The sequence below is a fragment of the Chiloscyllium plagiosum genome, unplaced genomic scaffold (genome assembly GCF_037043375.1).
Source record: "Chiloscyllium plagiosum isolate Xiang-an unplaced genomic scaffold, Cpla_swu_hap1 HiC_scaffold_22, whole genome shotgun sequence".
In the NCBI taxonomy this organism is placed as follows: domain Eukaryota; kingdom Metazoa; phylum Chordata; class Chondrichthyes; order Orectolobiformes; family Hemiscylliidae; genus Chiloscyllium; species Chiloscyllium plagiosum.
This window is the reverse complement of record NW_028270160.1, coordinates 57,857,565-57,873,864: the sequence shown is the minus strand read 5'-3', so window position 1 is coordinate 57,873,864 and position 16,300 is coordinate 57,857,565. Positions and strand designations below refer to the sequence as shown.

At 40.6% G+C, this 16,300-nt stretch overlaps 1 protein-coding gene across 2 annotated transcripts in view; it reads right to left on the bottom strand.

Moving 5' to 3' along the window:
• The window catches only part of arid5b (AT-rich interaction domain 5B), a 126,909-nt gene that overhangs the window by 41,444 nt on the left and 69,165 nt on the right, over window positions 1-16,300 (bottom strand). The window lies entirely within an intron of this gene.

Genomic DNA, 16,300 nt, shown 5'->3' with positions numbered 1-16,300 from the left:
TCTTGTCATTTTTACCTCACGGTGAGGTGGACCCATTGCTCATCCCCGACCCCGAGAAGATCAACCTGCACTGATTGGGAGGACCCTGAATTAGCAGATTATGTGGAAGGACAGCTTTACAACAGCTCATTCGCTGTTCACAGGTTGGACATAATTTACAGCGGTTTAGTGTTTCTGGACGTGGCGTGGACACAGATGAACTAATAGGCAGTAAAATGTAACTGGCTTCAAACTGAACCTTTATGTGGTGCCCTCCCTCTCCATCTCCCTCATTCCTCCGTTGTGCCCCGACAGGGCTCTAACCTGTATCAATCAAGAACATCTCGCCCTCAGTACAGCTGATGTATTTTTGACAGAATGCAAACCAGGTGATATCAGGTCAGCCACTTGTTGATTCAGACTGATGACTGCCATTTGCTCTCTTCCAGTGACCTCCTCTGTAACTATGCCACTGCTGCAATCGCACCAACAGAAATATCTGGAAAAACCACGGAGGCTACTCTGCTTACAACATGGCAATACTCGGAGAAGTAGGTCTATGCTGACGGGGGGGGGGGGGTCTCATACACACACCCGCAGATAGTAAAAGCTAAACCACTCCTTATCAATTCATCAGAGTCCAGAATGATGTTTCATCACTTGACACCAACGGGCACAACTCAGTACCACTACTGCCTTGCTATCTAACGTATTGTGACCGTGAAGACCCTAAGACACCATAAATCTCACTCTGCTCCATGTCATTTTCATTGTAACCAACAGACATGTTCATACCAAGCCAGCAATGCCCCAGGGAACACAACTCACATCAGTCACGCACCAATTCCACACTGAAAGGAATTCAAGCACTTTCTGCACTGCTGTGGAATATTCCGACAGTAAGTAGGAACTGCCTGGGACATGACTATTTGAGAATTCACTTTGCTGAAGTGCTTGGAACCAGTTACAAAAGATCAGAGAGATTAGCAACCATTAAGCACAGTGTTTGACAACTCAAAAGCTAAGTTCATACTTTCTTTCATATTGTACTATAAAGAGCAGTCAAGACATCAAAAGCTACATGAAATACACAACAATTCCCATTTAATTACTGTATATTTGTTCAGTGGCTGATGACTGATATAATGACAGGGTTCAGACGTAAACTGTAACGAGCCCCGGGATTTGGTAAGCTGTCTCCAAAACAACGGAATCGCTGATGAAATGCAAAATCCAATTATAATGCAGCGTGTTGACATTTTTAAAAGTACTGCTTAGTTTGTACATACACTTTCATTAAGAACAAAACAAACAAATATTATGTAAGACCATGAAACAGGCTTTACTCAGTGCTTTGGAGTATTTACCATCCATAAGAAAACCCTAGGATACCTTTTACAGTGTTTATTATCTGAATTTGAGAGAGTGTAGCCAAAACATACAAATGACACATTCATCTTTAGTCAATTAGGTTTTGTCGTGTAAAGAGGGCCTTAGAAACATTATCCTGTTAATTTCAGAAAAGGTTCCTTATTGCATCATGCTAATTGTTTGAAACATGCTTAACTAATGTGAATAGCAATGACAGAGGAAATTATCCAATTTTAGCTGATTCTGAAATATCAGACAAACTGCAGTTCAGCTAAGCATGCCCAAAAATGGTTTAGATTTAGAATTCTTTCATAGCATTGTTGCAGTGTGATGGCATCCTGTACAGATTAAGTAAAAGTGAAGTCATCAACTACAACCTCCCACGCTCAGAGACAAACTTGTACACACATGGAGCAGCAGCATGCATACGGACATCGTGTGTCAGGTGCACACGCGATGTGAACGTGAAGGGCATGTGCACAGAATCTCACAGGCATATGCAGATGGGCAGAATGTGTGTGCTGGGTGCACACACAGGCAGGCAGAAAGGAGTGTGCCACAGTGTGGACGGGCAGACTGTATGTCATACACGTAAGCAGTGAGCAAGCACCAGGAGGGCACACAACTGACCAGAGAGACCAGGTGTCCCTCAAGACATGGGAACACGCACACAGACTGACTGGGAGACATACATCACACATGCATGTGCAGGCTAACAAATATACACATGCACATACAGACTGACAGAAAAGGAACACAGACTGTGTCTCTGTCAGTGTATGCAAACCTGTCAAAGATACACATGAAACCAGAGTGAGACGGAGAGATATGTGCAAAGATTCACACGGAGGGAACAAACACACAAGCACATACTGACAGTAGGCCACACACGTACACAATGACAGACCCAAACACACACAGAGAACCACAGACACAGATTAAGGTGCACACAGGCAGAGACAGACACACACACACACACAGACCATCCAACAGAATGGTGCATGTACATATACACAGATAAATGCACACACAGACATGTGCATACAGAAACGTAAGCACACACAGAAATACACACACAGGCACGTGTGCTCTCACACACAGGCACGCACACACAGAGAGGTACATGCACATATAGATAGACAGATACACACATGGGCAAAGGGACATGCATGCACACAGATACACAAGCGTGCACACACCAATACACACGCACAGGCAAAGGCATGTGCATACGCACACACAGACATGCATGCACACAGAGGGACAGACATACACACATGGAGACAAACAGACTGAGACATACACTCATGCGCAGACTGACAAAAACCAATCACATGGAACTTATGCAATATAAAACAGACCTCTTCACATTGGACCCAGAATCGTGCAGTGGCTATTTCCTAATTTAGATCATTTCACGCAACCAAAAATATCTGGAAATATCTGGCCCATCTCACGCCGTTGACTAAACACTACGTTTGCAGTGAGTCACGTTAATACAGTAAACCACACAAAAGAACATTTAACACCGTACTATCAGGATGGCTAACACAGCCGAAGAAATAGTAAAGGAGGCACCGCATAAATAGAGAGAGAACAAAACTCTGTTTACCCATTGCGTTTGAATGAAGCTGTGGGGCTCAGCAGACATGAGGGCTGCAGCCTGTGGCAGGGAACACCATCCTGGTGAGCCCTGTGCCCGCTACACACTTCACAATGTTCTCGACCAAGCACTTTCCCCACAACTTCTCACCGCCCGGGCTCCTCAAGCACATCGATTACTCATTGCAACAGCAGCTGGAAGCAGCGAACACAAAAAAACAACAACCGGGGGAAAAGAGAGAGAGAAAAAAAAGTGGGATGGACTGCCTGGTATAGAGACAGCAAAAAAAAATCCTCGAGCGAGCTTTAGCTGCTGACGGTCCATTTGCTATGTCATCTGGTCCCCACCTCTTTCAGCGGAGCAATCATTTCCCTGGCTGCAGTGCTCTCTGAACGGCCCCAGTGTCCAGTTCCAACAAACTGGCACTGCCAAGATTTGCTGCTGCCATTCCGGATTTACGGCACTCTCGATATTTCGGGTTTTGTTTCTGAAACCTATGCTGCCGGACTCCTATATTTCTCGGTCTCTGTATACCTCCCAACGCTTACACATGAAACGCTTGTGCATCAAGAGAAAAGTTTGCAGACACTTTTCAGGCTCCTTGCGCTTGTAAAGTGACACAATGTTGCTAGCCGCTAGCAACATTATTAACAAACAGGATTAGGGTACCCTTTGGGTTTTCAGGAAATTACTAAGGGCGATTGCGGTGCTTCCAAGATCCACTTGGTTAAATTGGTGCTGACTGCCGCTTTTCCATCAATGAATTCATTAAGATCGCTGCTGTGCAGTTAACTCTTTGTGAACGTATTGGCAGAGCTGCTAACTCGGCTGCGTGAAGAAGACTTGCTCAACACCTTCCCTCTGTTAAAGCTCTGCATTCGCAGCCCCAATGTACAATCCAGCTCCTAATTTGAAAAGTCCACAAGACAAGCCCCAGGTTGTGTCACGCAAACGGCTGACGCCATCCATTCCTTACTGCACAGCGCCCTTCAAATTTGCATTTCCAAACTCTGGCGAATTATTCCCGTGTTATTTAGAAATCAGCTGAGATAGTGCACGCACACACACACTCAAAGCGCCCTTTAAATCTCTGCCAAAAAAAAAGGCAGCATTAATCCAGAAAATCAAATCATAAGAAAGTCATTGGGGTAATTCACATCATCCACTTCAAGGCTATTGATGTACATTAAATCCCGTTTAAATAATAGGGCATGTAAATCAAGCACCACAGCAAACTCAACAAAGGACTATCTCGCAGGCTGACAGAAATACACTCTTAACTATTAGGTTTCATGTGCTGGTGCCAGAATCTGAACAAAACAACCTCTTAATTACTGCAAAAGAAAATCCAATTTAGCATCACTGCAACATGATCCCATTACTGCAGTTATTATATTCCTCCTATAATTCTGTTCACAGACCAAAACACACGAAGTATAAATAGTTCAGTCAGTTTCCAACCATCTCCTTTCTGGAATTGGTCATCCTGTCTCATTGTGTCAACAATTAAAGTAATAATGCTAGATGTTCAGAGACATAGCACGACAATTTACCACTTCTCACAATCACCATATTTTACTAACTTTTCTATGAATGACCCTTTTAATTCTAAGTGATTTAGCTTCAGTACACAATAAGGTGGCAGCTGATCTCCCTGTATTCTTTCCCAAGTAATGACGCTTTCATTCATAGAATGATACGAGGCCGTTCAACCCATCGTACTCATGCCAGCTCCTTCCTAGAGAAAATCAATTGGCTGGAGTTCTTCTGGGGCTTATCCAAAGCCCTGTAGTACTGATTGACCCAATTGTCTTTTGGATGTTGTTAATAAACCAAGCTTTTTAACTATCCTTTTGGGGATCACATTACAGATCAAAACAACACACTGCATTAAATTATTTCTCCTCACCTGCTGTTTAGATATTCTCATCTCATCCGAAGCTCTCTCATCTGGCTACTGACCTATTTGCAGTGGAAACAGTGCCTCTTTATTTACTGTATAATTTTGGACACTCCTATTAAATTGCTCCTTAATTTTCCCTGCCCTGAGTATAACAATTCCAGCTTCTCCAGTCTCTCCAAGTACCTGAAGTCCTCAAGTAAAATCATCCTTGATCCTTCACCAAGGCTTTAGCATCATTAAAGAAACGTGCTGCCCAAAATTCTTGATCAGACTAATCAGTAATTTCTAAAGGTTTGACATAAGTTCCTTGATTTTGCACTTTTTGCTTGAATTCCTTACTTTAAAAAGCAGCCCTGTCAAATTGTCCTGTCATCAAAAACAGAGGATGCTGGAGAAAGTCAGGATGTTTGGCAGCACCTGTGGAAAGAGAAACAGATTCACGGTTCGAGTCTGGCATGACTCTTCAGAACTGGACTAAAAATTTTAACACTTTCTCTCTTCACTGATGCCGCCAGACCAGAGTTTCTGCAGCATTCTGTGCTGGTTTCAGATTTCCAGCATCGATATAATTTTGCTTTTATAACCTCAATTTCTGGACTCGGACACAGAAACGTGCTTTTTTCAAAAAAATCAAAGTGAAATCACCTTCAGCAGCACAGCTGAGAATATACTTTGCAGTCAGTCAGTTGAAAGGCCACAATGTTGAGTCTGGTGTAATTACACAGTGTACCACAATGTCACAATGTGGCGTTTCTGGTGTAAAATGAGGAGTCTAGTTTCTCTTTTGAATTTTTGATTTAAGCAAGCTAAACAGCTTTTCCAATGAGGTTTGCAATTTTAATTGCACTTTCCTTTATGTATCATGTCATGTCAATCATTAATTTTAACCAAACTGAACCATCCTTCTATTTTACGAATTACCTCTAGCTCAGTGGAAGCACTCTCTCCTCCAAACTAGAAGGTCTAATCCCCAATAAATAAGCCAAAGCATATAATGTAGATTAAAGACACCACTGAAGTCCTGAAGAGCAGGATGCTGTCTTCCAGTTTTAAATTATACTAAGGTCCCCATCTGCCTTCCTAGTAGATGTTAAAGCAACTGAGTTATACCTGCTATCTTCCAATTTTTATCCTCTAACCAACATCACGGAGGAAGATCATCATAATGCTCTCTGTGGGACCTTACTGCCTCGTTTCTCGACTTCACAATAATGATTACACTTTAAAAATACCTCATACATTTTACTGTCCTGAGGTGCCACATAAATGCAAGCCATTTCCTTATGGACCCCATAATGGACCATTCAATTTCAAACAAAAATTGGGAGAGGGAGTGGATCATTCAGCCCTTGGGATAGCTCCACAGTTCAATAAGGTTCAATACAAATAAAAAAGGAGACAGGGAAAATAAAACTTCAGAGTCTGTTTGCAAGTCTTACTAATGGAACCGACGACAAGAGAATTCAATACTCAAATCACCCAACAGAGGAAATGTGCACAGACTCCCCGCACTGGCTGGCATCGAACTGAAATTTAAGTTGCCTATTTGGTCTCACCTGAAAAGAAAATTAATAATTCAATACTTGACTGTATCAAAGCAAGGGCACAAATGCTGAAGAAAACTCAGTCTTCTTTTAATGTCACTTCAACATTTCCAAACATTATTGTATATAAATATTGTAGGCTTAGATTTCTGCACCTTTTGCAGAAATCTTTGCTTATTAAATGAGGACTGGTGACAATCTGCCAGTGAGAGGCTATAGCCCCTGAATTTAAATTTCTGCCAATTTATTTTTATTAAAAATTCAGTTTGATGATTAGAAGCATCTTAATCAAAAGGCATTCCAGCTAAATATTTCCTCAATTCTCACAGATGGATGAAGTTACTGTGCACAATAATTATGGCATTTCTAATTTTAGCTCAAATTATGTATCTTATTTGTCTAAATGAATAAAACACCTCAGTAAACACAGCGTATACAATTTAAAGCATACATTTTGTGCAGCGCACATCAATGTGAGGCTGCTTTTGTGTTCTGTAAGTGGGTCAAGTGCTCATTAAATGCAATAGAGCAAAAGAATTAATTATGTGTTATTGACTTTAAAGGCAGCACAAATATCCAGTATTTAAGTAATTGTAGTTGTTGGGGGCGGGGAGAGACACTAGAAATGTTGAGACTTGACAACCCCAGGAGCACTTTTGAATCGCTGGGCGCCTTAGTTTTTTTCTGGGATATTCATACTTTGGTCTTAAACACCCTCGTATTTTGTTGCCACTGGCAGTGCCAGGGTACGTCAACTTACTTCAGTTGTAACAAACCTACAATACAGTTCTCTGATGGGATCCCTGCCCTCGGGTTTTTAAAAAATTCATCTGTGGGATGTGGGTGCTGCTTGCTGGCAAGTGTTTATTGCCTGTCCCTAGTTGCCCCTTGAGAAGGTGGTGGTGAGTTGCTTTCTTGAACTGCTGCAGTCCACGTGCTCTGGGTTGACCCACAATGCCCTTAGGGAGGGAATTCCAGGATTTTGATCCAGCGACACTGAAAGAACGGCAATATATTTCCAAGTCAGGATGGTCAAAAGTATTCCAATGTCAATACTTAACCTGATAAAAACATCCACATGAAATCTCCAGTAATACGACAGACCGATAACTAAGAGGGTTTCTTCCCATCACTCAGTCTCAAGAGGTGTGAAAAAGTACTCCGCATTTGATTATGAACAGGCCTTACTAATGCCAGTGTTAATAGACTGGACAATTCTAATAATGACAGATCTAACAATAAACAGTTTTGATTTGGAGATGCCGGAGTTGGACTGGGGTGTACAAAGTTAAAAATCACAAACACCAGGCTATAGTCCAACAGGTTTAATTGGAAGCACTAGCTTTCGGAGCACTGCTCCTTCATCAGGTGGTAGTCCTGATGAAGGAGCGGTGCTCCGAAAGCTATTGTGCTTCTAATTAAACCTGTTGGACTATAACCTAGTGTTGTGTGATTTTTAACAATAAACAGTTTGCTATCCTGGGCAAATACGGAGGTGGTCAGGAGGTATACCCTTCTTTGAGGGTCAAATGTACTCAGATCATGGTCAATGCACTGCCCCAGGATCTGCACATCACCAAAATAATGACAGAACTACACCAGTTTAAAACCTATTTTATTTGTGTGAGACATAACAACATACCTGCAACCACATCCAAGAACTGGAATTTGCATTCTATAAACTTTGTCATTGATAAAGATCTCATAGCATTCCACAGGAGTATATTCAAAACATTGCTTCAAAGGGAATCTAAAACATGTTTAGAATTTAGATTTTGTTCTCGTACAGAGCACTATGGCATAGCCTCAAACCTATAACTGTTCTTTAATAATCACACAAAAACAAAGATTTAAAAATAAGACCCTTGTAGTGGTTGGCAGATCTTTGAAAGTGGTCTTAATCCCTCCGTACTGACGAATGGATAAGGGAGTTATACTTCCACAACTCCATCCTTACTGAGGAAATCAGGCATTCGTCAGGTGTGGGATTTGAGAGCTTGCCCAATGGGTAAAAGAGTTGAGTTTAGAAAAATGCAACACCAATTAGGTGCAAAATGAGGTCGCACAAACTAAATCTTGGTCATGCTGGGCTAAAGAGAAGTGTAACAAATAGATGGCTGTTTAAAAACAAAAGTCCCATCATTAAGTAGAGACAGAAAGACAACCTTGTCCATCTACCTCCAGAACAATCGAGCAGCGCTCTCTTTCTCGCTTCAACTCCAATTCTTGGCTTTCAAATAAAGGTGCAAGTTGCAACATGGTTACACAGAGTCAGCCGAGCGACAGGAAGGTGCTGCTGGGGGAAGACATACAAGTGGATTCTCCAGGGACCAGCTTTCACATTGATTACCAGCCTTGAATTAGAGTCAGAGTCATAGAGATGTAGAGCACAGAATCAGACCCTTCGGTCCAATTTGTCCATGCTAGCCAGATATCCTAATTTAATCTAGTTCCATTTGCAAGCACTTGGCCCATATCTGTCTAAACCCTTCCTAATCATATGTCCATCCAGGTGCCTTTTAAATGTTGTAATTGTACCAGCCTCCACCACTTCCTCTGGCAGCTCATTCCATACACGAACCACCTGTGTGAAAAAGTTGCCCCTCAGGTCCCTTTTATATCTTTTCCCTCTCACCCTAAACGTATGCCGTCTAGTTCTGGACTCGCCCACCCCAAGGAAAAGACCTTGTCTATTTATCCTCTCCATGTCCTCTATGAATGTGCAAGACATCATTTTAAAACAGGCAGATGACAGAAAGCTTGGGAGGACAGTGAGAGACTTCAAGAGGACACAGCCTGGCTGGAGGCATTGGCAGATAAATGACAGATGACATTTAATATAGAGAACTGTGAAGGGATTCGTTTTAGGAGGAAGAACAAGACAAGGTGATAGAAACTAAAGGCTATTATTTTAAAGCAGGTGCAGAAACCAAGACACCCAGGGTTTATATTCACAAATCGTTGGAGATCTGAGAACAGATGGAGAAAGTGATTAAAAAGCCTTACGATAATCTTGAGTTTTACAAGTTGTAACAGAGCACAAAAGCAAGGAGGTTACAATGAACTCTTGTAAAACACTGATTTGGCCTCAACTGGGGGATTGGGTTTTTTGTTAAGATGCAGAAGTGTTCAAAGAAAATGTCTTAAACAATTGTTTTTAATGCTTTCATCTTTTTCCCCCCCCCCTTGACTTGCTTTCAGCCATGTCTCTGGAGATTATAATTCAATCCCAGGAAACTTCACAACAATCCTGGAAACACTGACAATGCTTTAGAAAGAAAACGAATGCTGAACACTGGCCTCCAAGTTGAGGTCGTGACTGGTTCCTATCGTATGTAATCTAATGTCAAATAATTACTTTAATTTAAAGTTTAATGATATTGGCTACAGAAAAATTGTTATGCACCACAAATCTGGAGTTAATTTTGGAAGCGAAGATTTCCTAGACTCCATTTCTCATCCATTAGATCATAATTGGCCACATGAGGCTCCAATATTAAAATATCAGCCTGTATTATGACTAAGCTGCTGTGAATCAGTCAGAAGATCCATTTTATATCAAATATTCTTCATACCTCAGCATCCAACACAATTAAGTAGCCAGACGTTGTCACGTGGCCTTCACTAAGCATTTATTGTTTAATTTCTTGTTGAAATCCCTTTATAACATAAAACAGCCGGGGGATGGATGGGAAGAGAGAGAGAGAGAGAGATGCAGAGAGAGAAGAGTTATATTTTTTGTCTCAGAGTTTTAAGAAAAGAATTCAGATGATCACTGCAGTGCCAGTATTAAGGTAGTGATGCACTGTCAAGGACGTGGGGAACAGGTTATTAAACCAAGACACCTATCTTGTGTCTGTGTGTGTGCTGTGCTTTGGGGACGGGGGAGAACAGAACACTCCTTCAAGAGACAGCAGTAGATATTCCCCCTAGTCGAGGTAGCCTTTAACCTTCAAGCTGCATTGTTAGAACAGATAACCTAGTTAATCATTTCAATACTGTTTGAAAAGCTAACTGTGCCCAAACTGACTGCTGCGTTTCCCACAGTACAATAGCCTGTATTCTTTCAATTATTTTATTGGATCCAAAACACTTTTGCATTTCCTGAACATATGAAAGTTGGGATATGAATGCAAGTTTTCTTTAAACTGAGTTACTATGTTTATTGCAATTTTACTTTGTTAAATTCCCATCCATGTCATTCCATGCCTCTCATGCCATACTCAAACTATTCTTCTCCTAGTATCCCCATTCAAATTTTCTTTCCAATACCATCCCCATCGCCATCTCCCATTCCATATCCCCTGTGCATCTCTCACCATTCTCCAGCTCCTCCACACTTTCTAGAACTTGCTTACTCGCCTTGGAAGGACATACTGATTACAACAGGGGAAAAGCTTGTAGCACCCATCACCCTCTTCCACCATTGATGATCTTGGCTACAGCAAATGCACATGCCTCAAGTTGTGTACTTCCTAATAATCCAGTGATCTCAGCTTTGAACATATTCCAAAAGGTCCACAGCCCTGAATGAATTTCTTTTTTCTGTCCTAACTGGCTAACTAGACACCCTCTCTGCAAAGTTGTTATAATGAGAGAGGAAATGCAAGAATGAGGTTCATGAACAGAAAACCAGTCCAAATACTTAGAGGAGTCACAGTCAAAGGAAAAATCTGAATTAGCTCAACTTGTTTGAAGCTCTCAATTGCCCCCTAGTGTCAGCCTTCCATCTTATGTCCCCAAAGCAAAATTGATGGTTTCTCGATTAATCAAGATTTGGATTCTCTGTAAAAAGGCTCAGGTGAAGAAAATTCACCTTACACTGGGAGCAAAGAGCAGAGCCAAGTGTCTGTTCCAAACCGTCAACAGAAAAAGACCATTTCCTTAGTAACTGATTAATAAATATTATCAATTTCACATAGCAAAGCTGTATCACTTGTAACAAAGTTCAATCGCTTTCCAGACTCCAATTTAGGAACAGGTTTGGTAAAGAAAACATCACTAAACTTTAACAGTTCTTAGAGGCTCTTTTCAAATACTGTTTTAACAAGCACTGCGGCAATCTAAGACCAAAGTTTTTTGCTCAATTACTGTATCAAGCGCAATGCCCCTTCTGTTGACCCCTGAAATCGCTTGACCTTTACCCAAGTAAATCAGCAAAAGCGAAATAGCCTGAAGTCCCATTGAAATAACGAAAATGCCAAAATCATTTTGGGATGAGGCAAGATTAATGAGCAGCCTTTTTAAACATGAGTAGATTGACTGTTTTGTGCTAATTCTTACAACTTTTCAGCAAAAGCAAAACTGTATTCAGCTGAATGCAGTTTCCTCCAGATGCAGAAACAATCTCAATCTCCACTTGAAAACATTTCTAATTCCATTTTAGGTTACAGATTGTAAACTTCAAAGTCGGGACAGTCACAGCAGATTGATACATTAAAAAGAGGTATCGCTTTAGTAATATGTTACACCACATTACACAGAACACTGACCACTGAGAAAGTTAGCTTCAACAAGTTAAAAACTTGCTCTGGCAATTGCAGGACTCAACTAGTCGATGAAAAGGTATAATTGAAGAAGCAAGAAGAACCTTACAATTGCATTCAATTGCACACCTTTTTTTAAAAAAAGTGAAAATAACACCAAGTTATTCCACTTCATTCTCTGAAGAATCACTGTTGGCAATGTTCAAGATCAATGGAGAGTGTGGTTAAAAAAAAACCAACAAATGACTTATATACATTAGCTTACTGGAAAATAAACTCTCTCCTGACATCAGCACATTGTGGGTGATCTGCCCCTGATGTCACTCAGCGGTGTACTTTCCAGTAAACTGATGTTTGCTGCTACTTCAATGGACAAAGAGGTGTGCTTCTGACCAGACTCGCAGAGAAACGAAACAATGCTACAACTTTCACGTCACAAACAAGTCAGAAGTTAGTCAAAATTTGTTCATGTCAACAAAGTTCTGGGAAATTACTTGCTACCAAATTGAATTCTATTCCAGCCATTGTGGAGAGTCAAGCATTCTGTCCTTGTAAAATCTAAAGATACAAAGTTCTCTTTTTAGAAGATGCTTTAATGTGCAATGTAGTTCAGAATTACAATTTGAGTTATGAAGAGGAGCCCCGCTTAAAATTCAAAGTTCAACAATCATCTGCAAAACAGGTACTTTTTTAAAAAAAAACAAAAAATCAGCTATAGGTACTTGGCCAAGCTGATCATCCATTACAAGTCTATTCTGCAAATTGACCAGGTTCAAGATCTATACAGCTACAATCTGCTCATTGTAATAGATGCTTGATGGAGCCAAATACAGTCTGTTCACTAGCTGGGTTAAATACCCATTACAAACATCTGTAAAGCAATTTGAGAAATGCCAATGAAACTTTGCAAAATGTTTCAGGACTTTAAATGAGTTCCCTCTGTTTCGGCAACATATTTTACAGATGTTATGTCACAGTTGGAATCTCACAGAGAAATGATTATTAAGCATGCTTGCGTCACAAAGAAATGCTTTCAGACTATAGGAATATCTAAGAGATCTTGTTTGGTCACTAATGAGCTGACATGAACATAGTGGTTCCATTTCTATTGTTTCCCCTTTTTGGCTTGTGTGTGATTGGAATGGGCAGGCCAATCACACTGTTGACTCAGTTAAGTATATAACACTTGAGCTAACATTTGCTTGCAAAAACTTCAGTTGTAACTCGCAGAAAGTAAAATACCAGATGCCGTGATTAATATCTTTTCAAATAGGTTTCAGGTTACACTTCAGGAATTCGGCTGCCCAGCTATCTCGGGGTAAAAAAAACGTGAAAAGGAGGATTTTTTCACTGACCCTGCATGAGGTCAGAACAACTCATTTTATTGCAATATACTTTAAACCTTGCAGCTGAAGGCCAGATGCCATGAAATACAAATGGTAAGACAGAACATTTAATTCCGTCAGTCTTAAATTTAAAATTTAAGTCACACTGCCTCTACTGAACTTAAAATTTCTAAACTTGCATTTGTGTCCAATCACAAGTTTAAGCTTTCTTTCAATTTATTTTCTGATGTCAGAGGGTACATTGAACGAATGAAGAATCAATGAGCACTAACCAATTTTACAAATGGATTTATTTCATGTTATTCCTTACTGGAATGTGGGGATAGCATTTTTGCGCAACTCTAGGTTGCGCAACAAGGTCTGGACAACTGGCTCCTAGGCCACTGTAGTGGACAGTTAAGAGTGAAGCACATCAGCGTGAAGCTACAGTCAGACCAGGTAAGGTTGACACACTCTGCTTCATAAAGATCATTACTGAGCTAGTCAGATTGTAATGACAACTTCATGATCGATATAGGCCCAGAGGTCTCACATTCCCTGAGCTGCTGGTCTGAGCAGCTGGATTATTAATCCAGTGACTATGAAACCACTACCCATGTAAACATTGAGTATCTGATATCCCAAAGCTTACATTTAGACATACATATAGGCAGCTGACATCCTATGGCATAATGGTTTTATAAAGGTATGAGCAACTCAAATTGGATTTACTTTCAGCACCAATCATGGAGACATGGAAGAACACAGGAACATTGGATTCAGAAGGCAGGAGTAGGTCATTTGTATCTTTGACCCTGCTCCACAAGTAAGCACATATCATATCAACCAACCTGGACGAGAGTTTCTCAGATTGTAACAAAAAGGAGATAAAGTAAATCTGATCTATTATTCAATAGTCACTGGGAGAATTCTCTACTCGACTCTGGTTCTTCATAGTAGTGTTCTGGAATATTCCTGAAGACTCTGACATTGGCATTGACTGATGTTCAAAAGGTCAGCAGAGGATAGCTTGTCTGAGCGCTTCAATCGAGTTGGCATGAGAAATTACGTTTCGTGGTCCGCCATCGTTTATACAGGGCAATGCTAGCCCAAACCAAGGGCAACCTGCTGAAATAGTAGGCCTGACAATGGAAACTTATTTCTGGAAATAATTTGAAGATCAGCCCTGAAGATTTCAAGCATGTACACTCCCACTAGACCCAAAATACATATAAAGCTCAGCATTCCCCCATCACACCACATTGAGATGTGGTTAAGGGAGGCTGTGACCACCTCTACAAACTGGAAACTGAGCTCCCATCAGTGGCATTGCCCAGGAGTGTCAATCCACCGTGTCTTGAACAAAAACAAACAGCAGGGACCGTGACAAACCCAATTCCAGCCACTGATCAGAACGAGACAAATTTGTGGGATGCGAGGAAAATCACTTACTCATTTTATGCAGTTATTTTGTAATATTGTACAAAGCAAACTGGACACTGGAGAAAGCAGAGTGCACTTCGAGTGGTAGAAAAGTGATATTCCCAAGAGAATATTGAGCATTTATTTGGTGTAAAATGCAAACTCTTTTGGATCTTTCATTAACTCACCCAGACCTGGCTGTGCTGTTATAGTCATGTCGCAAATGCAGCATTAAAAGCTGATGCAATTATGCCAATATTGCCTGCTTTTTGAGTACAGATGTAACAAGCATTGTTAAAACTGAAAGATGAGATCATATACAGAGGAACTGAAAAAAAATCCCCGACTAGATGTGTAATTAGAAAAAGCAGAATACTCATTTTCTAAGTAATTATGGAAATGCTTCAAAAACACACAGAACCCTTTGTAATGTATTACACTTGGCTAGAATCCCAAATTTAACTTGATGCTGCAAAGACTAAATATCTTTGGAGTGTAAGCCTTCCTTCAAGTCTGTACAACTTTGTAGCGAGACTATAATTAGGTGCAATTCAAACATTACTTATATAGCAAAAAAAAAGTAGTGCAGTTTTGAGTAGCCCCTCCTTCTGTCCCTCTCTATAAAACAAGTTAGAGGAGCAGCCCTTACAGCATGCCAAGACTAAAGTACTTAGTTTCAGTTTTATCTAAGCCGGGCACAGTATCTGCTATCCAGGTTGAAGAATAATCTTATCTATTTGTCTTTGATAAATCATTGAAAGAAAAGTATAAAATAGCACAGCAAGCATTTGTTTGAAAATTGCAAAATATTCACTCTGACCTCTCTCAAATAGTCCATAATGACAGTTTAAACTCAAAATATTTAGAAACTCCAAAGTGGTTGATTCTCCCCTCCACCAATACCGCGCACCCCCCCCCCCCACCCCGAACTGAAAAGGAATCATGCTGATGATATGTATGATCAGCAAACCTTGGGCAATATTTTACAAAAAGAGCTGAATTGATTATTTGAATAACTTGCTTCTTCCACCACACCTCCCTCCCCCCAAATCTGGAAGGAATATTGTGATTTCTATCGTTGAACAGAGAGATTTTGCCTATCCTCAACGAATGATCTCAGTTCCCACATCAGATAGAGTGCCTTCTTTTGAATAAATGCCACTAATTACATCGCCTCAAGTTCATTTTTGGTTCCTTCCCAACAACAACAACACAAAAAGAAGGGCAACCAGTTACATATGATTCACATGTTATTTTTGGTCCCTTGTGACTAAATGGTAAGAGATACCTAGAAATGACCTCGGGAGGAAGGAGACTAACGAAAGGTGGTGTATTAAGAGACGCATATAAGAAGCACCGTTATAAATGAGGCATCTAAAGAGAAAATACTTCTCATTTTAAAAACCTTCTTAATTAATTCACAGCATGAAGTATTTTGCTGAATTCCTAGCCTGCCAAAGCACGTAACCAGGACTTGAAACTCAAGGCTTCTACAGAAAGTCAGATATAATCTCCTTCAGGGGAGCAAGCAGTGCTCGCCATTTATATTGCCTTTTGTCATGGTCCTGCTGGTTACAGATGCAGCATTAATCACAAGAGGTGAAGAATCCTGTATAGGCTGGACTCAACTTTAGAAACAAAGCTTAAACAGAATCTTTATTGCAAGT